This window comes from Quercus lobata, chromosome 2, assembly GCF_001633185.2.
Source record: "Quercus lobata isolate SW786 chromosome 2, ValleyOak3.0 Primary Assembly, whole genome shotgun sequence".
NCBI classification, from domain to species: domain Eukaryota; kingdom Viridiplantae; phylum Streptophyta; class Magnoliopsida; order Fagales; family Fagaceae; genus Quercus; species Quercus lobata.
Window position 1 is genome coordinate 36,941,310 of NC_044905.1, and position 26,018 is coordinate 36,967,327.

Consider the following 26,018-nt stretch of genomic DNA (forward strand, 5'->3'; position numbering starts at 1 on the left):
CAACTTTGCTAAAGTCGAGTTTTAATTAAAAATTTACATATAACTCGATTTTGAGGATATCGAGTTTTATATAGAACTCGATTTTGTTAAAATCGAGTTTCAAAAACAGGGACACGGTACTTAATAGTTTCAAAACAGGTACATTGCGCTAGATTTTTTTTTTTTTTTTTTAAAATAAGGGCAAAAGCCCATTTTCCCCATACTTCATGTAGATGATGTCCAACTATTTAACCGTATCTAATTTATTTCCATCTAAGTTGCCAAGACTTTAGAGCCTAATGGTAGAACTCTTGCATGGAGGCAAGTAAGGAGGGGGTTTGCAGATACTTGTCTCAGGGGTGAAGCCATTTTTCACTACAAATACAGTGTCCATACCCTAGCTTAGATGTCAATCAAAATGACAATGCCATTGCCAAACTCCTACAAGAATTAATCCATTTTATAAATCAAAGTTAGTATACTTAAAAAAAGATGGGAGAAGCTTTTAGTGTGTTAAAGATATAACTCCACAAAATAAAAGTAGAAAAATGATTACTGATGATGCCAAAAATCGTCAGTGAGCTGCACAGTCCTCACGTGCTCTAGATAGAACTTGCGAAACAGAAATAAGGAAGACCTTGCAGAGAGTATCGGTGTGGTACCGGCCAAATACCCTCTAAAGTTTAAGTTAGAGAGAATTTTTACAACTCTAGAGTGCCAAAGCTGGGAAAATTACGCGTACCTTGATTTGTGAGGACTTTGGGGTTTTTATAGTAGTGTAGAGTTGACATTCGTTTCTTGGTGGAGAAGATCTTTCCTTGTAGGGAAGATCCTCATTAATACACGTATTTTGCGGGATCCTTTCCTTGTAGGGATTCCTTTGATTAGGGTTGACTGAGAGATACAAGATATTCCCTTACATAGATATCTGTGGGGGTCAAGTTTAAGTCAGGTTGGACTCGTTAACCTCTCCACATCTATCAATCACCTGCTTTGTTCAAGAATTCCCGTCGGCCTATGGAGACACCTGTCAATTATTGTGGTGAGGTCGTTGGTTTATGATGTCGTCGCTTTCTCCATTTCGTTTATGCACATGAAGCTGTCGAGCCCGTAGGAATCGTCAGCTTCCTTGTGTGACGAATTTATTTTGCAAGAACACCCTTATCAACTACCCCCTACTTCGTGGTCCCGTCGGCTTTGGCTGACAAGCCGCGGAGTATACGAGCATTTATGACCATTAATAGGTTTTATAGGAGCTTGTGTCATTAAATGGCATAGGTAGCTCTGGGTTAATAAGCGAGGTGACATGTGGTGCTTGCTGGTTGGCCTCGTTTCCAATCATGAGCGTCGCTTCATATACCGCGCTCCTTCTCTCTATAAATAGTTCCATGTTCTTCAGTCATTCTTTTCTAATTTGCTTTTCATTATCTGAGAGCTTGGGAGATCAGAGCTGCCATGTCGCGCCGTCATTTTCGTACAACTGTCACTTTTCGTACAATCGTCATACAATAAGTTTCTTCGCCTTGTCATCTATTTTTATCTACCTTCTTGTTTGTTGTCGCTTGTTTAGAGACTAGTCAAATAGGTTCCTAGAATACCTTCGTCGCTTGTAGGTGAATAGATGTCAGGTGGTAGAGAAGTGACGAGTGAACAGTCATCGTCAGTTTGTGAAGGCACGGGCTATGACAAGGTCTATCCATCAGAACATAAGCTCGAGGAGGATTTATTCTGGTCCTTAGCAAGGGAACCATTCACCCATTCTCCTATTGAGGAGGAAGAAGGCTGCGATGAGGAGGAAGGGGATGTTAAAGGGGAGGAAGGAGATGATGAGGAGGGAGGATATGATGACTAGGGAAATGAGAGTGATGGGGGGAGTGAATAATATGATGAAGGGTCAGTAAGCCGAGTTAACAGTAGTGGAACTAGGCCCTTCATTTTACCAAGTATATGGACGGTAAACGACTTTTACCCGACCATGACTAGGAAAGTTTTTAACACCCTTCGTGTCACCAAATTCTAGACAACATTCCCCTCTGTCTGCCAGGAAAGTTTGAGAAATATTATTCAGGGAAGATGGAAGATGTGGGAATGTATGACGCCATGTTTGTTGCTGGGTTGAGATTATCGTTAACGGCGCTGCATCGTCAGCTTGCCAATTTCCTTGGCCTATTCATTAGCCAGATCGCCCCAAACGCCTAGAGGATCTTTATAAGTGCCGAGGTGATATGGGGTCAACTAAGCGAAGGAAACCGTTGGCTTACACTTGACCCAGTAACTCACTTCGTCAAAAGACATTTACCATTTTTTGGCTAGAAAGTTGTCACTTAGATTAGTGTCCAACATGCCATACTCCAATAGAAATTGGAAGAATATGTATTTTTTCGTTAAGGGGATGGAATGGGTGTGCAGGATTGAAGAGTGGGATGGCATGCTTGACGGGTTTGACAATACTTGGGGTATAGTTAAGGAGTTTGGTGAGTCGTCGATGTCCCTTTTATGTCGCTGTCGCCTTGTCAGCCTAAATTGTGTACCTAACCTTCTGCTTTTTTGGTTTTTCAGCTCAGGTTCGTCTCGAGATAACTGACGAACAGGAGAATTTCCTTAAGAGGGTTTGGCTGATCCCTTTAGAACAAAGGAAGTGGAAGGATTTGGTCACCCTCGACACCCTTTACACTTATTGTGGTGGTCCAGAGCTAACTTCCGAAGCTCGACGATTGCATGCTTCTTCCTGTCATCGTAAGTCCCTTTTTTCGTCTACTTCTATTTTTACTCCTTCTGTCCACATAACTCACCTTATTGCTTTTTCAGAGATGGACATAGGTAAGCAAAGAGCTTTGGTGAGGAAGGTAGCTGCCACTTGTAAGTAGCAGGAGTAGGCATTGAGATCAGCTCCTAATGTGGGCTCTAAAGCCACACTTAAGGGAAAACACAATGCCAAATATGACCCTTCATCGAAGAAAGAGATGGGTCCACTGATTGGGGAGCAACAGCAGAAGGCTCCGTCACCCCTTCCCCCTCCTCATGGATCTGGGAAAGGTCTAATGACGGGGAAAGGGCTTGTTGATCTTGACCCCATCCAGAGGCTTGTTACTCACAAAGATTATGCCGTCGAGATGGTCACTTCGATTATCAAGGAGATGGACTTGGATCTGTGTGGGGGGCATACTTCGGAGGACTTGGGGGCTTCTGGCCTCTACAACTTGTCAAGGGTATGTTCCCGTCGCTTATGTTGCACTTTAATTATTCTTTTGATTTTAACCGTCATGCTTTGTCTCAAGCATTGGTGCACATGAAGGCCCTTCAAGATAGGTACGTGGCCAGCGAGGGGATGATCCGACGATTTCACAAGCGCCAGGAGATTGAAAATAAGGAGCAAGCTCAATACTCGGAGGCCGTCTGTACCTTTAACCAGGAGCTGATGGCTGAAACTAAAGTGCTTGCGGAAAAGACTTGTCGGCTCGAGGAGTGGAGAAGGAGAAGACCAATTTGGCAACGAAATTGGCCTCTCTTCGTGAACAGATGTAAAAGGCCAGAGCCGATGCTGTTTTGGAGTTTTGCATTTCCTAGCCCTTCTTTGATGCGTGTGGCATCTATTACGATGAAGGGTTCAAGGATTACTTAAAGCAGGTGAGAGCTGCTCACCTCAACCTTGACTTGTCCCAGATCGCAATAGACACCATCGTCCCGCTGACGCCTGGAGGAGAGGACACCGTCAGCGATGAGACCGTTGACTCCACTCATACAGTTGAGCAAGAGGTAGAGATTGACGGCGTGGTCATTGCCCAACCTGCTCATGGTGGTCCTGACGGTCCGCCCACTGAGAACCCTACTACTGCCGATGGTTTGCCCACAGTGAATCCTACTGTACCTGATGCCCTTCCGTCTTGATTTTTCTTTCTTTTTTGTATTTAAGTATTTTGTGAAATCATTTGTAAGATAGTAATTAAGGCCCTCTCTTTTTGGGATTTTTCATGTAAAGACAATTACTCGTTGGGGTTACATTTACAATCTTCTATCTGTTGCCTATACTTTGTTATATTTTGTCTTCATTGTAATCATGTATGCCTCTATTGTATTGGTACTGTTGATATTTTACTCTATCCGTCCACCCCGCAAGTTGGGCTAAGTAAAATTTGTAAGACCAGGTATCCATCAGTATCCTGGATCATTCGTCCACCCTGTAGGACTTAGAATATTGACTAGGGAGCCGTTGGTTATTGTATTTTAGCCCGTCAATTTTAATAAGAATATTTCAAGGTGACTGTCATCCGTCCACTTTATAAGTTGATCTAAGTAGACTTTTGAGGCAAGCGGTCCGTCCACCTAACGGACTGGTAGAATTTTAAGTTGTACATGGATATGTTCGTCCGCTTAAGGGTGTGTTCGTCCACTTTAAGGACGTGTCTATCCACTTATGGACTTGTATAAATTTTTAAGCCATCCCTTGGGATGTATTCATCCACTAATGGACTTTAATAAATTGCAAGGCATCCCTTAGATGCACCCGTCCACTAATGGACTTTAATAAATTTTTAAGCAATTCCTTCGGATGTGTCTATCCACTAATGGATTTTAATAAATTGCAAGGCATCCCTTAGATGCACCCATCCACTAATGGACTTTAACAAATTGCAAGGCATCCCTTGGATGCACCTATCCACTTAGGGACTTGGTTGTAGATGTGGTTTTGTACAGTCGTATATATGCGCATGATATATCTGAATAACTCCTCTTATTATGATAAACACGTGCATAAGCCAAAAATTGTTCTAAAAAAAAAAAAGGCTACCCTTTGGGCTAAAAAGTACTATAGATAATAAATACAACTAGAATGAAATAAATTGGAAATGAGGAGTGGTCTGCATGCCGTCGTCTACTGGTAGTATTTCTTTAGGTGCTCGGTGTTCCATGGATGGTGCAACTTTTGTTTGTCGAGTGTCTCCAGGTGATAGGTGCCTTTCCTCTGCCACAAAGTGATTCTGTTTGGTCCTTTCCAATATGGTCCTAGCTTCCCTTGGGAAGGATCTCTTGTAGCTCCCGTCACCTTCCTCAAGACAAGATCTCCAACTTGAAAGTCCATGTGTCTGACTCTAGAATTGAAGTGCTTGGCCATAAGGTCCTGGTATCGTGCTAACCTTTGTTCGGCTATTACTCTGACCTCGTCTACTAGGTCTAGCTGTAGGCGCATGGCTTCGTCGTTCCTACTCTCATCATGGTTCTCCACCTTGTAGCTTGTGAGTTCGACCTCAGTGGGAATAACGGCCTTGCTCCTGTATGCTAGCTGAAAGGGTGTTTCTCCTGTAGGTGTTCTGGTCGTCGTCCTGTATGCCCACCATGGTTTTAAAAACCGGTACGGTGAAAGAACCGAAAAATGGACTGGTTACCGGTTTTCTGGTCGGACCGGGGTTCAACTGATGGTCAAACCGGTGACGTCATAAATAATTATAAAATTCATAATTATAAAAAAAAAAAAAAATTTATAACTAATCATTTTAACTAAAAAATTAAACAATAGTAAAATATTAAACTTTGGCTTATCAACTTTTAGACACCACTGAACACAATTCAACCAAAACAAAAACATATACAAGCACCCACAGCCTACAAGCCTACTATAAAATATTGTAGATATTTTTTAACCTTTCAAATAACAAAAAGTAAGTGCACCATGAGTAACAATATCATTGCCCATTTGATATTTTTTCCCCTCCACACATTCTTGATTCTACATATCCCAAGATTCCTAACAACCACACATTTTGAAATCACATCCACACGTTTTGGTACAACAGACAACAATAGTTCCCATCTTACTTTTTGCTTTTCATCTCTTTCTTCAATACTCTCTCTCTCTCTCGTGAATATGTGCACTACAAGAGGCAAAAGCAGCAAAAAATAAGCCTCAGTTGAAGCAGATAGGCAAGACGCAAGAGCAGCAAAAAATAAGCCTCAACTGAAGCAGACAGATCATTACAAATCTGCTTATCTTTGGGCTTCTTTGGTTCTTTCTCAACACAATATAATAAATCTGATATTTTTTTTATTTTCTTTTGAGCAAAAGGTAAGTAAAGTAAATCTGATGTTTTTGGTTCACTGTGAGTGTTTTAGGCTTCACAACTTCATACTTAAGAGAGCATTTTCAAAATCAAAATCTCTCTTCTTAAATCTGAAACAAGATCTCTCTTTTTAATTAATTATTATTTTTTTTTGGGTTAACAGCTGAAGTATTTATGAAGAGATGCTAAAACCGATTTAACCGCATTAGTTTCCGGTTATGCCGGTTGAACCGACGGTTTTCACTGTTCATCCAGTTTTTCTTTCATTTCCGGTTTTAACTAGTAACCAGACCGGATTAAGATCCGGTTCCCGGTTGAACCGACTGGTCCGGTTCGGTTTTTAAAACATTGATGCCCACAGTACACTTGGCAGCTCGTCCGACCTTATACCCTTTGCCCCCTCGAGCTGAGTCTTGATGATTTTGAGTAAGGATCAGTTTGTGACCTTAACTTGTCCATTGGCTTGAGGGTGGGCGGGTGAGGAGTAGTGATTCTTGATCCCCAATTGTGAGCAAAAATTTCTGAATGTTTCGTTGTCGAACTACTTTTCATTGTTCGAGACCAAGACCAAGACCAAGACTCTAGGAATCCCATACCTACAGATGATGTTTCTCCAGACGAAGCTTCGTACATTTTTCTCCGTGATGGTGGCCAGGGCTTCAGCTTCCACCCATTTGGTAAAGTAATCTATGCTGACCACTAGGAACTATAGTTGCCTTATTGCTGTTGGGAATGGGTCCATCATGTCCAACCCCCATTAAGCAAAAGGCCATAGGGCCGTCATCGGAGTGAGCTCTTCTGTTGGCTGTTTGATGATGTTATTGAACCTCTGACACTTGTTGCAAGTTTTGACATAGACTTGGGCATCCTTCTGCATGGTAAGCTAGTAGTATCCTACCCGAATCAGCTTTGCACTAGTGACTGTGACCTCGAATGGTTCTCGCAGATCCCTTCATGAACTTCCCTCATGACATAATTCGCTTCATCAGGGCTTAAGCATTTAATGTACGATCGGGAGAAGCCTCTTTTGTACAAGACATCCTTTATTAGGACGAATTGTGCCGCTTGAACCTTCAGCTTTCTTGCGGCTGCCTTACTGTCAGGTAGTGTACCGTCTTTCAAGTATGAAACTATTGGTGTTGTCCAGTTGCTTTTCGAGCCTATTTCCTACATGTTGACGCCATCTATTAAAGGTGAAAGCTGAACAAAAGAAAGTACCTTACTGGGGATGAGCATGTGTTCTATTAATGCGGCTTTGGCAAGATGGTCGGCTTGCTCGTTCTCTTCCCTTGGGATTTGAACAAACTTGGTCTGAAAGTTGCCCACCCATTTCTTTACTTGCTCCAGGTATTTCTTCATCAATTCGCCTTTGCATTTGTAGTTATCGTCACAATAAACAACTATACTTGTGGCCCCTGCTGCTTAGGCGAGATCCAGTCCTGTCACTAATGCCTCGTACTCCGCCTTATTGTTGGTCGTAGGAAAATCGAGATGAACCATGCACTCGATTTCATCCCTTTCTAGAGAGTAAAGTACTATTACCGCTCTGCCAGCCCGTTTGTTGGACGATCCGTCCATGTGGATACTTCATTGAGGATGCTTTCCTGCCCCCCGGCCTTCCATATTGGTGAATTTCACAATGATGGTGGTGCGCAGACGGTATTGTACGTTGAATTCGCTTAATTCAATTGCCCATAGCATTATCCGTCTAGCGGCTTTAGGATTACTCATCAGCCTCCATAAAGGCTTGTCCGTTAGAACGACCACAGTGTGGGCCTGAAAATATGGTTTAAGCTTGCGAGTTGCAGTCACTAAGGCGAAGGCTAGCTTTTCCATTGGGGGGTACTTCTCTTCTGCTCTTCGAAGTGCTCGGCTAGTGTAGTACATGAGCTTCTATATCCTGTCTTCTTCTTTGACCAAGGCTGCACTGACAGCAGTTGGGGAGACGGCCAGGTAAAGAAATAGCTCCTCCCCAGGTTTGGAAGGACTCAACAATGGTGGGGAAGAGAGGTATGCTTTTAGGTCGTCGAATGCTTGTTGACACTCGACCGTCCATTTGAAGGACTTCTTCCTGTTGGTCTCTAGTTCTAGTCGTCTTCCATCTCTTGTCTTGCCATGCATCTTCTTGCCTTTCCCTTTTCTTGGGTTTTTCCTCTCGGGTCAGTAACGCATCCTTCGCGTTCATGCACTTAGTGGCTCAATAAAGCACATTTGACATGGTCTTTGGCTTGTTTTTGTACAAAGAGAACAAAAACTTCCCCTTCCGTAATCCATTGGTGAAGCAGTGACAAGTATCTTGTAATTAGCTTCGTCTATTGACAGGGCTGCTTTGTTGAAACGTGTTATGTAAGACCTTAGTGTCTCGTCCTCCCGTTGCTTGATACTCATCAGGCATGCTATGGACTTCTTATACTTGTGCCCCTCGATAAAGTGCGACGCAAACTGCGCACTTAGCTTCTTGAAGGTACTGATGGAGTTAGGCACCAACCTGCTGAACCATACCCCTGCGGGACCCTTCAGAGTAGTTGGGAAAGCTTGGCACATGATCTCATCCGCAACAACTTGTAAGTGCATGAGGGTTTTGAATGACTCAAGGTGATCTAGGGGATCCTTAGACCCGTCATAGGCTTCTATCTACGGCATACGAAACTTTGGTGGAAGGGGGAATGAAGTGATGGGTGCAATAAAGGGCGAGTCTGTCGAGGTCGTTCGACACCCATCCCCTAAGAGCATTCATCATGAAGTCCATCATCTCCTTCATCATTTGCATCTCTACAACCATATGCGGTGGTTATCTATGACGGATGGAAGTTTGGTGTCTTGTCCCTCTTGTCTGCTCGGGGCATTGCTGCCTTCTAGTCCTTCTCGGTCCTTCATTTCAACGCTGGTGCCTTCTTGCTCCTCTCCGTGATTGTTAGGCCTAGCATCCCTTTGGCGTAGCTGTTTCTCCAGGTCGTGGTTTTGCTTAGTAAGGCATTCCACAGCCTCGACTAGAGTCTGTACCTGTCTTTTGAGGGCAGTAGTGCGTAGTTCATCTCCTTGGTGGTTGTTGGTTGCCATCAAGCGAGTGAGTATCATACAACTCTTTGTTAGGGAAGTGGTAGTGTGGCTTTTACTACTAGAGTCTTTCCCACAGACGATGCCAACTGATGATGCCAAAAATCGTCAGTGCGCTGCACAATCCTCATGTGGTCTAGATAGAACCTGCGAAACAGAAATAAAGAAGACCTTGCAGAGAGGACCAGTGTGGTACCGGCCAAAATACCCTCTGAATGTTAAGTTAGAGAGAATTTCTACAACTCTAGAGTGCCAGAGCTGGGAAAATTATGCGTACCTTGATTTGTGAGGGCTTTGGGGTTTTTATAGTAGTGTAGAGTTGACCTTCGTTTCTTGGTGGAGAAGATCTTACCTTGTAGGGAAGATCCTCATTAATACACGTACTTTGCGGGATCCTTTCCTTGTAGGGATTCATTTGATTAGGGTTGATCATGAGATACAAGATATTTCCTTACATAGATATCCGTGGGGGTCAAGTTTAAGCTAGGCTGGACCCGTCGGCCTCTTTAACCCCATCGGCCTCTCCACATCTGTCAGTCATTTGCTTCGTTCAAGAATTCCCGTCGGCCTATGGAGACGCCTATTAGGTATTGTGGCGAGGTCGTCAGTTTATGTTGCCATCGCTTTCTCCATTCCGTTTATGCACATGAAGCTGTCGGGCCCGTAGGAACTGTTGGCTTCCTTGTGTGACGAATTTATTTTGCAAGAACACCCTTATCAATTACCTTACACTCACTATTGCAATTTTAACTGAAATTGTGTTTTCAAAACATGACTATCACATTATTTCACAATTTACTATTTTAAAGATAGTGTATACGGAATGTGCAATAGCTAGCATTTAACAAGATTGACATAGCAGAATTGTTTGATTCGAATCTAAGGGCAGCCCATCCTTTCTTAGGTGCTGAAACGATATTCATCTTAGGCAGATCAACCAAATTGTAGCCTTTTGGGTCAGTCACATTATCAAAATTTCCATGACCTGAGCCAATGACATAAAAGGTATATCCATGTAGGTGCATTGGATGATCCTCCGATGCATCTAAAACATCAGTACCTTGGAACACTATCTCCACCACTTCATTATAATTAAGTACCTTCTTGGTCCCTTGGAGTGGCGCTGTGATATTATCGAGAAATTCATCTGCCGTGAAGTTATAAGGAGTTGAATAGTCTGGAAAATCTGAGTTGTAAATCCCACTCATGTTCTTGTGGTAAAAAGGTTTTGGTATAATATCATTTCAACTATACACTACAAAAAACTGGTTTCACAGCCGTGTTTTTGTACATAAGCATAATGTTTAGTGGGTTAACTAGTTTTGCTCACATAACTATGTAGCTTGATGTTATTTTACTTTGTAATATGACTATATATAAACTAGAAAATGTAATGCCTCTACAGTAATGATTATTACATTCTTGCTATTGTACACTCACCGTATACAAATTGTCACATGGGCTAAAATAAAACACGATTTTACCATTTTAATTAAAATAGTGTTTTCATGATTTCAAAGGGAGTGTGTAAAAGATTTTCCCATACCTATAGTAGGCAATTAGTACATCTGTGGAGGGGTTAACCCAACTGATGTTGTTTAAGCTAGAAGCAATACCAGTTCTAGTATTTCCCTCATAATCGATGGTAATGCTATTCATAGAAGCTGTTATGAACATTCTGGTAGTAATGTTTTTTAGGACATTAACCGGGTGGTCTTGGTTCACTAAGCTCCTAAGACGACTTGTGAAGTTCAATGCAGGAGTGGAATCCAATTAGGTTGGAAGGGTGCTAGGAAAGATTGGATTTGTTGAGGGAGTGCAGTTGCCTCTATATTCAAGAATTGCCGTGACATTTGTTTTGTCATAGTCGATGATGAAACCAAAAATCATCAGGTGGGTCACTCGTCCAAATCTGGAGCATTTGACGATCCTTTAAGATCAACAAGAAAAAAGAGAGTTGATCAAAGAGACCACCAGGTTGTGCTCGGTAGGGGAGTTTTCGATGCTTAAGTCAATATCAGCTTATATATTTTGTATATGCATGGTGTTTTGTAGTCTTTTTTCTCGTACCTTAGCAAGTGAGGTAGATTTTCCCTTTTATAAGTGACTTGGGTAGCTGTTGTACATAATGAGAGGTGATTATTACCTCGAGTGTAATGTCCATCGTCTTGATGGGAGTTTAAGGCCTTTGAGTAATGGTCACCATTGAACAAATTGAATGTGCTTGAGCTAATACTTATCTTTCTTTGATAGCTTGCTTGTGCCTTAATGTCATCTATCAAGGTGGATGACCAATTGATTTTCCTGGACTCATTAGTCTTATCATCAGGCCTAACACTATCATATTATCTTGCAGTCACATAATAGCGACCAAGAGGCTGGTTTTCTGTGACCAAAATATCCATAGTTTTGTAAGTTCTAGTTAGCTCAATTGGTAAAGTCTCTGATAGTTGAATAAGAGATCTGGGGTTCAATTCTCGCCTGCACCAAAAACTGATTAGTGTCTTGGTCTAATGATAAAGAGCATCATCAGAAATAGACGTCATAGGTTAAAACTCTAAAAAAAAAAAAAAAAAAAAGTTCCATATTTTTGTCCTAAGTTATCATCACAAGATCAGTGACTACGGATTTTACATATGATCCACCCAATCCCACCCACCACGGTGAGGTTATATTAAGCAATTGCAAAATAAAGTCTGCGTTCATGAGTGCATTAATTGACTAAACGAAGAAGATAGGTTTTGCCATAATATACTTGCCACCGATATGTATTTTATGCAACACAAGAGTAATGATTGTAGTTAGGAATGATGTTCAATATACTTATTCCCTTACATGGTTTGAGGTTTTTTGCCTCTTTCCTCGTTCAACGTGTGTGTCTACGTACCGCCAGAGCATTCACAAAAATCTCCCGGTTGGCCATTGATAATGTAAGCAGATTGAGGAGTGTCGGAACCAGTCTGAAGATCCTCAGCAACTTCCTGATTTGCGTCACCCACATACGTACCAAGATCCTATAAGTACAAGACAATGAATGATTACATTTATATCTTTATATATTCTAATACATCAAGGTTAGCCACAGTCTAAATACCTTTGTTGTCATTGCACCATAAATAACAATCATATAAGGTTTATATCAAAGGGGGATTCGCTAGTCGAACTTATGCAGTTTATTTGTATTAAAAAACAAAGATATATTTAAACTCGTTGAATTACAGATTTTTGAATTACATGAGAGCAAAAAACAGTGACAGTTAGTGATGTTTAGTTTCTAAGTTTGATAAATTTTTGGAGCAATAAGAATGTATAGATCAGGGACGGACCCAGGATTTCAAACTGGGGGCGGAGATAAGCGAAAAAAAAAAAAATTCAAATACGCATCTATATAGTATTAATAAACTATCAACCAAGACAAATACTAGAATCTAGGTAATATGCATGATGCATTTAATTATAAATTTAGTAGTTCTCACTTCTTTTCAATTTATAAATTTATCTTATTTAGCATTATGAGTTAATAATAGGCGCAAGTGAATCACTGTTATTTTCTTAAATTTGTGTGACAATTTACTATATTATATGATTTGTTTTTGTCTTTTGTCTTTGTGTTGCTACCTTTATTTATCTCTTTGTCTTTGTCTTGTCTCCATATTTTTGACACTCACCCAATCCCCCTACCAACACTATGAATTTATTCTGCACTACCAACAAAAACTTTTCCTAACTTTACCATTTTTTTTTCTGTCACTTGTCCCTATTATTGCCATACTACCAGTCAACAAACAGTCAAACACTACACTAATATATTCTCTAATCTCTACAAACTCTACTCTCTCTCTCTCTCTCTCTCTCTCTCTCTATAACATAAGAGAGAGAGTCACAAACACAGAGTGACAGAGAGTCACAAAGCCAAAAAGCCAAAAAAAAAAAAACACCACAAGCAATCAGGCACAGATTCAATTCACAATCACGGATCACCAAAATTAGTATAAACACAAACACCATAAGTCCACAAGCACAGATTGTTAGATTATGAGATTCACAAACATTATATAATGTTTTGAAGGAAATGATAGATTAAATACTTGTGAACTGTGAAGGCTGGAGTAACGAAGCTGGGCTGGGCAAATCAAGTAACTGATGGCAAGATAGGTCTCGTGTGGTGGTGTTGGTGTGGCCGTTTCCTGTTTGGGTATGTGACAACTGAGAGGGACGGGTTTGTGAGATGGGTCTTGCATGATGGCAGCATGGGCAGTGAGATGGATCTCTCTCGCGTGGTGGCGACGTGGCGATGTGGGCAGCGAGATCGTCGAGATGGGTCTTTACTCTGAATACTCTCTAAGTCTCTTGCCTCTCACTTTATTTTCTTTTCTTTTTTTCCTTCGTTTTTCAGATTTTCCATTTGGTTTTGGATTGTTGGTTTTTTTTTTTTTTTTTTTTTTTACATGGGCTCCTGCCTCCTGGGCTAGCCGGCTAGGATAGGGATGGTTCATGATTTTTGGAGGGGGGCTAAGCTACAAAGTAAGGGGGGCTCAAGTCTTTTTTTATTTTTTTTGGGGCCCAGGGGGGTCTTGGCCCCCCCTTAGGCCCCTACCTGGGTTTGTCCCTGATTTAGATCATATTATATACCTAACACGAGAATTTCTTTCTCCATTAGGCTGGGGAAATGGATAACCGGTCTCATTATTAGCTAGGCAAAACAACAATGGCACCATGCACACCAGCTCGTGTCCAATCACTATTGGCAATTTGGCATGCCACCAAAGAGTTCTTTCCTCGTTTGAAAATATGATTTCATAAGTGAAGATTGATTATGGTTCTATTGGACATTGTGTAATGTATTCTGGACCATCTGACCATGAGTTTCTTGGTTGATAATACTCTAGTAGAAAACATAATTTCTAGCCATTATGTTTGTCCTTTAGCATTTGATGTCTTGTTACTTGTTAAAACTGAAAACATTTTGTTAAAATTATTTATTTGATGCATATATAGACGTGTTCTGTACATGGACACTATTTTTTTTTGTCATTTGGAATGGCTACTGCACAAACATGAGTTTGTGTATATGTCTTTTTTCCCTTTTTTTTAAAGGAAAAAAAATGTTGAGAGAGAGAAGGTGGCGTCTCTTACAACGCTATGTGTGCATCCCCACGTGGGCTAGATACAAGAGTGTTTTAAATCCCGTACTTAGATTTGCCTCACCCCACCTATTAGTGAGACGTGAATTCAAGTACTCATGGTGAGAAACAGGGCCGGTTCAAGGCATTGTGGCCTAAGGTGACTACTTTAAGTGGGGCCTATTCTTACATTTTGAATATAAATAAAAGATTTATTTAACTTTAAATATTTAATTAATTTAAATTTTATTTTTTTTAGGTGCAAAATTATCAATTAAATCAAATCAATCGTATTAGTCAATGACTATACAACTAAAATAAACACTATCTATTGAGTGAAGCAACCAAAAACTAAAAACTTATGATTGAAATTTTAAATTTATTTACTGGCGGGAGATTAATAAGTTCTGTAAGGTTGAATTTATTCAACCATCTAATTGGCTTTATTCCGTACCAAATTTGTTTGTATTTCAGCATTTAGTAACCCTGTATTTAGGTGGGCTTGTTGTAAGGGTAGTGAGTGAGATAGAGTGAAGTTTGCTCAAGAGTGTGCAAGAAAACAGAGACTCGCGGCTTGGCCTCGCGGGTGACTCGCGGCTGCAAGCCACCAGACGCAGCATACGTGCCAAGCATGCCGGAAGGTGAACAGTCATGCTAGCTGGAGCACTACAGGACAACTGGCCATACGGTTATCTCGTAACTGGATCTCGCGACTTAGTCAAGTCGCGAGGTCAAGCCCCGAGCCACCCTTGTTTTGTAAAACCTGACGTTTCATATTCCTCTTTCACTCCAGTATAAATACCCCTTTTACCCACGAATGTAAGAGAGCTTCCAGAGAGAATTTTGAGAAAGAAACCCTAAAGAAAAACAAGATTGATTCACCCACAATCTATACATTAGAGTCTCTTCAAATTCCTCAACTCTCTTCCTCTCCATTGTCAAATCTTTGAGAGGCATTTTACCAAACCTTATTCTCACCATATTCATCATTGTGAGAAGAGCTGTTTGGATTTCTGGGAAGCAGTTAGGAAGGAACCAATCTTCATTGGTTGATGCTACGGTCTAGTAGCGGAATTCGGGAAGCTAGAAAAGAAAAAGGTTCGGCGCAACCTCGTTGGAGCAAGAAGCTTGGAGGGCTTAGGTGCACTAGGTAGATTAGGCTTGGAGGGTCTATTGCTGTCCTTGTATCCCAACTATATTTTCTAGTGGATTGTTTACTGCTTGGAGGGCGGCGGAGAGGTTTTACGCCGAGGGCTTCGGTTTCCTCTTCGATAACACATCGCTTGTTGTCTTTGTGTTTGCATCTTCCTTCCCTTTTATCTTTGCCTTTTATTATTTGCTGTGGGTTGAGATTTTAATTTGGCTTAGCTAGTTTTTCCAATTCCATATTATAGCTTATGTTAAGTTTCCGCACACTAGTTGTTTGACATAATGCTTGAATTGGTTAAGTTGTAATTTGGGGGTCTAAACGTTCAAGGGTGTTTATACACATATTTGAAATTTCAATTGGTATCAGAGCGGGTACACTATTATTGGTTTCATTACCATTGTGTGATCCTTGACTCCCTTTTGAGATGAATCGGTCTCAATCCCTAAATGCACCTCCATATTTTGATGGTAGTAATTATGCTTTTTGGAAGGTTCGCATGAGAGCTTTTCTGTGTTCTGTTGATGAATCTGCTTGGGATGCTGTTGAGATAGGTTGGACCAGGCCTGAGGAAGCCAAATCCACATGGGATAAGGCAGCACTTGCTGCATCTAATGCTAACAGTAAAGCACTCAATGCTATTTTCTGTGGTGTGTCTCCAGATGAATTTCACAGGATATCTCACATTACCGTTGCCAAAGAAGCATGGGAGATATTGGAAACCACCTACGAAGGCACGAAGAAAGTGAAAGACACCAAGTTGTAAATGCTGACCACTCGGTTTGAGGAGCTCAAAATGAGTGAGGATGAATCCTTTGACTCTTTCTATGGGAAGCTAAATGAGGTGGTTGTCAGCAAGTTCAATTTGGGGGAGAAAACGGAGGATTCTAAAATTGTAAGGAAGATCCTTCGATCATTGCCGGAAAGTTTTCATGCTAAAGTGACAGTGATTGAAGAGAGTGTTGAGGTCTAAAAAAAGGGTCATAGTGAAATAAGCCCAAAAAAGAACAAGTCAAGCCCAAAAGGAAAATTCAAGCTAAGCCCAAAGTAATAGATACGAGAGACCCACGAGAGAATAAAAGAAAGGCCCAGAGGATCCTGAAGCCCAGAAAAAAAGAAGCATCCAAAAAAGAGGACCACGGCAAAGTATAAGAAGCAAGGATCCTCAGGAACCATCAATAAGCACGGATCCCTTCAGGCACAAAGAAAAAGGAAGACTGGGACAGATCGATAGAAAGAAGACAGAAGAAGAAAACAAGAAATAAAAGCAAAACGCAAGCGACCTCTCATGGCACAGACAGAAAGGGCCTCGGGGAACCAGGACAGGGAAGAAGAATGATAACAAACGACCTTCAAAAATGGCAGAACAGGATTCCGCCCAAATAGGAAAGAAAAGGGAAAAGTGGAAGACGCCAGAAATGGGGATGCTGAGAAGGGCATACCTCAGCACGTCCCAAAGAAGATGGCCAACCAGAAGCTTTCAAAAGAATCAGAACTGAGAGAAGGAAAGAATGAGAAAAAACGGAAAAAGGGACTTACCGAGACGATGGGGACAGGACATGCTCTGTTTGCAAAAGAGCAAAACAGGGGAACCAACGGTTCCCCGGGAAGCCCAGAAAACTCCATTATAAAAGGAGGGGATGGGTTGTGAAGAAGGCAGCAGGGAAAAAAAAGAAAGAAACACAAGAAAGAAGAAATTCTCTAGGAAAAAACTATCAGAAAAATCTGTGTAGAAAGGAAAATACTAAGGGAAAAACAAAGATTGCTTCCCGGTATCCTATAAAAGCCACTATTGCACATACTCGGATTCAACGAGAATCAAACTTTGCAAGTTTTGAAGGCTGAAATTGCCATTCAAGACTGCAATTTTTGAGCTTGATTGAACCTTGTATTACGTCTTAGTGAGCTTTCTATAATCAAACAGATAATATATTAAGGAAACATTGCTTCATATTTCCCAGGATCCCCACAGCACTAATTTTATTACTTTGCTAATCCTGTTTCTTTCCTTCTGAATTTACCTTGTTAATTTTTGGCACTCTTCGATATCCTTGTTTGTCATTTTCTTTATATTGTCAGGAGTATTCTCTGCATCCACTTGATTCTTAAACAGCTCGTTAGTTGCGGTGAGTTAAGGCCCGGTCCACCAAATCCTCCTTTTCATTTAGGCCCGGGATCCTTGGGCCTGAGTGTCATGAAAAAGGCACTCTCACAGAGAGTAAGGACCTTGATGACATCAAAGTCCAGGAGCTGGTTGGTTCTCTTCAGACTTATGAGATGTCGCTGCCCAATCAATGGAAGAGTAAATCTCTTGCTCTTAAGACCATTAATGAGAAGGTGGAAGATCAAGATTCATCGGGAGAAGATGTGGTTGACAAAGATGTTGCATACCTTGTTAAAAATTTCAGAAAGTTCATGAAATTCAAAAATAATGGCAAATTTGATGATAAAAGAAAATTCCAAAGTTTTGGAAGGGAAAAAGGGAATTCAAAAAGAAAGATGGAAAAGAATCCCAACCTACACAAGGTGTCACTTGTTTCGAATGTAACGGGCATGGACACTTTAAGAAGGAATGTCCGAATTATTTGAAATCGAAAGGCAAAGTGTATGCCACGACATTGAGTGACTCGGATTCATCTGACTCAGAATTTGAAGAAAGTTGTGATGGAGAGGGGAACTACTCAGCTTTTATGACTATTGCTCATGTTGAGTCTTCAGACGAATTGAATCTACTTGTACGAGACCTTGGAGAACATAGTGATGTAGAATCACTGGGAATTGTTGAAGAATCAGATGCTGAAGAAGATGAAAGCATAGCCAATCTTCAAGAGAATTATAACTCACTCCTGGAGAAGTCGGGTGAGTACACAAGGGTGGCCAAGGCTGCTGTAAGAAAAATGAAGAAGGCAGAGGAGGATTACAAAAGTCTCCTAATCCGATATAGGGAGGCCAAATGTGAGATAGAAACACTGAATGGTGAGTTGTCAGAAGCTTACACAAAAGTGAGATTTCTTGAACAAGAGGTTGTACAAGCAAATGCTAAAATAGAGAGGGTCACCACCAAGAAGCTAGATGATGTTATTTCATCTCAAAAGAGTTTTTCAGACAAATCCGGATTGGGATATACCGGAGGAAGTAGCTCACCTGGAACTGTCACTAAAGAAGTGAAGTTTGTAAAGGCTAAAGATCCAGTTGTAGTTGACCTTACTGCTGAGAAGCTCAAGATGGAGGAGAAGAAGAATGTGGAGAACCAACGGTTGTTGAATCCCCGCAATCAGTATGTGGGCAAGTCTGAATCTCGTGCCAAGTCTCGTCCACGACCACAAAGAGGTCCTAGATCAACTTATGTGTGTCATCATTGCGGACTTCAAGGGCATACTCGACCAAATTGCCAAAAGCTGAGAGCAAAGAATAGTGCAACTCCTCAAAGGTCAGGAGGACCTAGAAATGATAGAAGAAATTGGGCAGGTGAACAATCTAGAGATCAAAATGGTGATCCCGGAATGATGAACGTGATGAAGATGATTGGTGCATTCACCAACTGCTTGGAAAGCTTCTCACGAAGGTTTGAAAGCCCTAACTCCCGTACCCAATCCTATAAGGAAATCACCCCAAACGCAAGTGACGTGTGGGTGAAAAAGGGTACTCATGCATAAGCATTACAACATGTCCATGCATTAATACTTCCTATGCTTTGCGACGATGTTTGTTTGTTTGCTTGTTGTTTTTGCTGTTGGTTGTTTGCTTGTCTACTTGTGCATACTTTTAATTTTTTTGTTTTTGATCAATCTTTTGCTTCTAGTGTCAAAAATCCAAAAATCACATAAAAATTAGAAAATCAAAAAGTTTGATTGACATTGTTGAGCTTTTGTCTCAAAACCTGTTTTGCCTTGTACCTTTGTGCTAATGGCTTTGTGCATTTTCGAGCATTACTTGTTTCTTTGCACTCATATCACTGTGGGAAAAATCTTGAAATCTATGTGATTGTTGTAAATAGATTTTCAAACTTGTCATGAATGATTAGTGAATGGTTATGTTGATCTTGAGACATGCATAGACTTGTGTCTATATATCTTCCCATTCTTTATTTTTGTTGTTGCTAAAAAGAGCTCACCAAATGTAAATCTCCAAATGAAAAGAGATATTGAGCTGCAAAAACCTGTCGTACATTCTAGTATTCGACTAGGAAAAAGGGTAAGCGACCTTATATTAAAGAGAATGTTTATTCAAAAGGCCAAAGGCTAGTTCTTTAATGTGAAATATCATAAATCACTCTCACAATGAGAGGTAATTGTCTCAAAGGATCAAAAAGATCAAATGGTATGATTGAAAGTGGAGTCAAATGTAAAGCTCCAAGATATGTTATCAAGTTTTGTGGGAGGTCATATATACATATTTCTATAATTGAGATAGATCACATTATCTAGTGCTAATTGGGTATGCCTTGGTTGAATTGATCATTGAAACTTCACATTAGACTAAGGACTATCTCATTGTTGATATCCACACACAACACACAAGTTTATGTTCAATAAATGTCATATTCATTTGTGTGATTGTACTTGATGAAATGTGTTTTCACATGCTCAATCTTTGTTAATTCAAACACAAAAAGATTTTTGAGTGTTTTAGGTGTTTTTTTGGAAAGTATTTTGTTTTAAAAATTTGAAAATTTCAAAAATCCAGTTTTGCCCTGTTTTGGCGACTCAGTCGCGGGTAAGTCAAATCGCGAGCCTCAGTCGCGTCTTCGCAGGTCATTTTTGGCGACTTGTTCGCGAGTGAAAGGTCCAGTCGCGAGGGTTACTCAGAGATTTTAGCGGCTCAGCTCGCGACTCACTTGCGGGTAGACCTTCCAGTCGCGAAAAACACTTAGAAAAATTTTTCAAATTTTTGTCTTTGAGTGTTTTGGCGGCTTGAACTGGCGATTTTGTGGCGACTCACTTAAGTCGCGAAAAACGCGTTTTTGGCAAAAATAGGGGCAGTTTTTAAATCTTTTTCAGTTTTTCCCTCAAACTTTTGTGACTGTTCATCTTCTCTCTCAACTATCTCCTTCCCAAACACTCCGTGTACCCATTTTCAAACCTCATTGGTGCTTCATTTCTTATCCAAATCATCAAGAAAAGGTATGGGTCTTGTTTTCCTAATCTCATTTTCCCTATTTCATGGATGTTTTTATTACCATTTGGATTGATATTGTGTTCGAAACATTCCTCTCTTTGTGGGATGGGTATGGCTTATTATGTTTGTTGTTGATTTCATCCGTTTTCATGTTGAGTGGTCAAAATGTGCTTTTTCATTGTTCTGATATTTGCCTGTTGTTGATTCTGACAATCTTTTGTTAAATGGGTTTGGTATTTATATGTCTTGCTCCATTCACTTGTTTGTGTGTTGATGTTGGTTTACGGCATTGGTTTACTGTGCTTTTATGTTAACATAACGTGTGGATGTTGGCATCTTGAAAGTATTCCTTGAAAACAACTTCTTTTTCTGAATGTTGTGTCTCACAGCCCTGTGCTCTAGTTTGGGTACGCTGATCCTTCATTTTGAAATTTTTTTTCCATGTTCATATCTTATGTGGTATGTTTTATGATATCTGTTCTTAATGTTTGAATGCTGTCTTTGTATGCATATCATGGTCATGGTAAATTGTCTCATTGACAGTTCTGTTTGAACTTGTCTCTCTATGCCTTTTTGCACTATCACCATTTTGCTGCACCCGTCACATTGTGCACCTTAGTATTGATGGAAGTTTGGTTGGGTCTGCACTATCTTAAGTTTGTATTTATGTATTGAAATCTCTGTTTTTCACTTCTATTTGCATCGAATCATGTTGATATTTATCTTGTGTGGTACTGTTGTTGTTTCTTTGCTGTGGGCCTATTCTCTTGCAGATGTCTCGTCGACCTTCCAGGGGTAAAGACATTGTTGCTGACGATCCAGCAACACCAGTTGCTAAAAGGACTCGACTATCATCACAGGCATCTCAAGACTCCAATGAGGAGAGGTTCAGAACTCTGCTTACCTCACACATATACTCAAACATCTTTGACAAGTCAACTCTCATAGTGGAACGGGTGGTGGAGTTTAACACCTTAGGGACCACTTTTATCCCTCGAATCTTTGAGCAACGAGATTGGGCAAACTTGTTTGGGAACTTTGACGATCCAATGGATGAGCTGGTCAAAGAATGCTTCTCCAATGCAACTGATCTTAGAGCTGAACTTATTTTTTGGGTCAGAGGAATAGAGTTTGGCATTTCCCCAAACTCCATCGCAGATCTTCTCGGCATCACTAGACCTCAGAATGTGGATCTAACTCCGTACGATGATCGAACTCCAGAGATTCAAGAAATTCTACAAATCCTAGGATCCGATCATGAAGTATCCAATATAGGAACATCCATCAGCACCGTAAAGTTTGCACCAGAGCTGACCACACTGAAGTTGATCATGTTCACTAATCTCTACCCACTGTCCAACACTACTTTCATCAATCTTGGGAGAGCTCTATTCCTTTGTGATCTTATTACAGGAGCCCCTATTGATATATGTGCTTACATCTATTACACCATGAGGAAGACCACGGTTCGAACTGCAGCTCGAGGAATTATTCCATTTTGCAGTCTCATCATGAAGCTCATTCTTCGTGAAGGCATTGTTCCTCCTACAGATGGAAAAATGTTGACCTGTCAGCGTCCTATTTCCATGTACACTCTTCAAGCTAGCAAAAGTCACTCCTCTAAAACACCAAAGAGTGCACACATCTCTCCGGTTACTCCATCTGCCCCTGAGTCAGAGACACCTACACATACCACATCTACTTCGCATGCTGTTCCTGAAGTTCCACAAGCTAGTATTCCGCAAGCACAGACTGCTCCTCATACTGATAGAGTGGGCAGTTTACTTGAGCATATTCAGAAACGCATTGATGAGATTGTGACACTTCTCTACTCCACAAACAACCATGTCCAAATGCGTCTCGAGACTATGGAGAATCAGCTAGACGTTATTCAACAAAAGTTGGACGACAGCCTTTAGCTATTCGTGCCAAAAAGGGGGAGAGCATTCAGTAAGGGGGAGAAAGTTCAAAGGGAAGTGTGCATAGTGATAGGGGGAGTACACACATACTTTTGACATATTTTTTGTTTTAAGTCTTATCCTCTAAACTTATAGGTTTATGTTTTTGGACTTTTAGTGTTTATATGGGTTTGATACACTGTGGTTTTGGTGTATATCTGTTTCTAACTCATAACTTATACTCTTGGTTTAATCTTTTATATATATTGTTGATGTTATTCAACCTATTATGTTTTGTATTGTGTTTTGTACCTGTTTGTACCCATGTGCTTATGTAAGCTTTTAGGCTTAATGTTTTATGCATATTTTGTAGGCTTTATGGTTTGTACCTTGCTTAATGCAGCCTTTTATGCTATGTTGAAATCAGTACTTCTATCTAAATGTCTTGTATTTTGATTTATGTACTGTCACTCTTGTGCCCTTGTAGGATTGTTCCTAGATGCATATACTTTGTGTATTATGCATTGGTTGAGTGTTGAGCATACAAGTATCTTGCCTTGTGCTTGTTAGTTTGTATGTCCTTGTATTCATTCCAAGTGTGAATGAGCATTGTGGTCACTACCTTGTAGTGATTACTTGGTTGATCAAGCCATGGTTTGTTTCTTAACTCCATCTTTGCTTGATCATATATTGCCTGTTTCATATGCATTTTACGATTTTCTGCTTACAATGATCATGGTGTATTGTTGTGTTTCAGGAGTCTTATGTTCATATGATTCAAGTGCTTCACAGCTTCTAGAGTTAGGTGTGAGTGAGTTTTGCTCAACTGTTCCCAACTCACATGTTAAGTCTAGAGTCTGTTTTAGGGTTTTGTCACGGAATAGCCAAAGGGGGAGATTGTAAGGTTGAATTTATTCAACCATCTAATTGGCTTTATTCCGTGCCAAATTTGCTTGTATTTCAGCATTTAGTAACCCTGTATTTAGGTGGGCTTGTTGTAAGGGTAGTGAGTGAGATAGAGTGAAGTTTGCTCAAGAGTGTGCAAGAAAATAGAGACTCGCGGCTGCAAGCTGCCAGACGCAGCACACGCCAAGCATGCCGGAAGGTGAACAGTCATGCTAGCTGGAGCACTACAGGACAAAACAGGACAACTGGCCATACGGTTATCTCGCGACTGGATCTCGCGACTTAGTCAAGTCGCGAGGTCAAGCCGCGAGCCACCCTGTTTTGTAAAACCTGACGTTTCACATTCTTCTCTCACTCCAGTATAAATACCGCTTTTACCCACGAATGTAAGAGAGCTTCCAGAGAGAATTTTGAGAAAAGAAACCCTAAAGAAAAACAAGATTGATTCACCCACAATCTATACATTAGAGTCTCTTCAAATTCCTCAACTCTCTTCCTCTTCATTATCAAATCCTTGAGAGGCATTTTACCAAATCTTGTTCTCACCATATTCATCACTGTAAGAAGAGCTGTTTGGATTTCTGGGAAGCAATTAGGAAGGAACCAATCTTCATTGGTTGATGCTACGGTCTAGTAGCGGAATCCGGGAAGCTAGAAAAGAAAAAGGTTCAGCGCAACCTCGTTGGAGCAAGAAGCTTGGAGGGCTTAGGTACACTGGGTAGATTAGGCTTGGAGGGTCTATTGCTGTCCTTGTATCCCAACTATATTTTCTAGTGGATTGTTTACCGTTTGGAGGGCGGCGAAGAGGTTTTACGCTGAGGGCTTCGGTTTTCTCTTCGATAACACATCGCGTGTTGTCTTTGTGTTTGCATCTTCCTTCCCTTTTATCTTTGCCTTTTATTATCTGCTGTGGGTTGAGATTTTAATTTGGCTTAGTTAGTTTTTCCAATTCCATATTATAGCTTATGTTAAGTTTCCGCACACTAGTTGTTTGACATAATGCTTGAATTGGTTAAGTTGTAATTTGGGGGTCTAAACGTTCAAGGGTGTTTATACACATATTTTTAGATATTCTAAGTCAATTTTGCTAATATTTACAAATTTAATATACTTTTATTTGTATTTTAATTAATTATGATATCATCACGGTTTGACATTGATTCGACTTTAAAAATCTTGAACCTCTCAATTTTAGGTTCTTTGAATGGTCCAGATTTAAAAACTATGATCATAGGGTTTGAAAGACTTTCATTTACAACCAATAAGCTCTTGGTGCTACTCAACCTTGTAGAGTTGGTCTCCTTCAAGTACACGATTTGAACTAATAAAGTTTTTAATCAAATAGAGTAGACATTGCATTTTGTACCTTTTACAACTTAGGCCCCCATTCCCCAATGATGTTGAAATTCTAAGGCCCAAGATTGGTTTAGGGCTCAATCAAATTCTAAATTGACTTGGGAAATGTTAAAATGAAAAATATAATTTTTTATGAGCAAATAAATCTGTTTTTGGAAAATAAAGGCCAAGGAAACCCTTGGCCTACGTACACATACACACGTATGCGTACGCATGTTTGATGCATGCGTACACAAGCACGGACCTGCATACGCAGCTAGGGTTACAGAGAGCTATGAAAGGCAAGTTTTTTGCATTAAGGCTGAGGTTTGGAATGAATCCTATATCGTCTGTGAGCCGTTTCAAACCCCAAATTTTCAACTATATAAAACTTTACATGGTATATTTCAAAGGACAGAGAAAATTCAAAGGGAAAACACAAGATTCACTAGAAATAGTGAATCAAAGAGGGAGTTTTTCACAAAACATTCTCAAGTCAATTTTCTTTTGATTGAGGCCTTTATTGGTCTTGATCTTCAAATTTTAAAGTTTACTAATCAATTTTGTTTGGTTGTGAATAGATTTGACTGAGGAGAACGATCAAAATCAAGCCAAAGAGTTTTTGTTTTTGAGGCATAAGTTATAAACCTTTTTTTTTTCTTGCTATTTATTTGTTTTAATCTTTCTATTTCCTTTGTTTTTCTTGATTATTCAAGTTATAATATGCTTAGCTAGTTTAGGTTTTCCTTGCTTTATCATTTCTTGCATGCTAGATTGCTAGTTTAAGTTTCTGCTTTGTTTTGTGTTCTTTTTTATTTTTTCCTAGGTTAGGGTTTTCCAGGGCGTGTCTGTGAGCGCATGCTTCCTGCATGCATACGCAGGATTGAAGTATGCGTACGCATACAACTGGCCTGCGTACACAGGCCTATGTATGCGCACATATACTCATGCCTAGAAACCCTAATTTGAGTTTTCTACTTCTGTTTCTTTGTTTCTTTTATGTCATATGCCTCTGTTTTGTCATGTTTTTATGTTCTTGAGTTGCTGTTTCTCTGTTTATTTGTTTGTTTGTTCTTAACATGATTAGATTAGGGTTTTCTCTTATGTTTTCTTTGTTTTACCATGAACATGCAAATGATATGTCCATTCATTAATGCATAAGTGTTGTGATGCTGTAAGGTAAGTCATGCATTCACATGAACATGCATTTGTTTGTTATAGGAGCTTTATCTTCTTTTGATGGATATGTATATGCAAGGTTACATGCCATGATCTGAATAGGATAATATGTTTGCTGCCATGTTTGGCTTCTGCCATGATTTGTTTGTTGCCTTGGATGTAATGAGATAGGAACTTGCTAGGGTTTATGATGATATGATGCCATGATAGATGTATGTTA

At 40.2% G+C, this 26,018-nt stretch overlaps 1 pseudogene; it reads right to left on the reverse strand.

Moving 5' to 3' along the window:
* Window positions 1-268: 268 nt before the first annotated feature.
* LOC115963860 overlaps window positions 269-26,018 on the reverse strand; it is a 29,340-nt pseudogene continuing 3,590 nt past the window's right edge.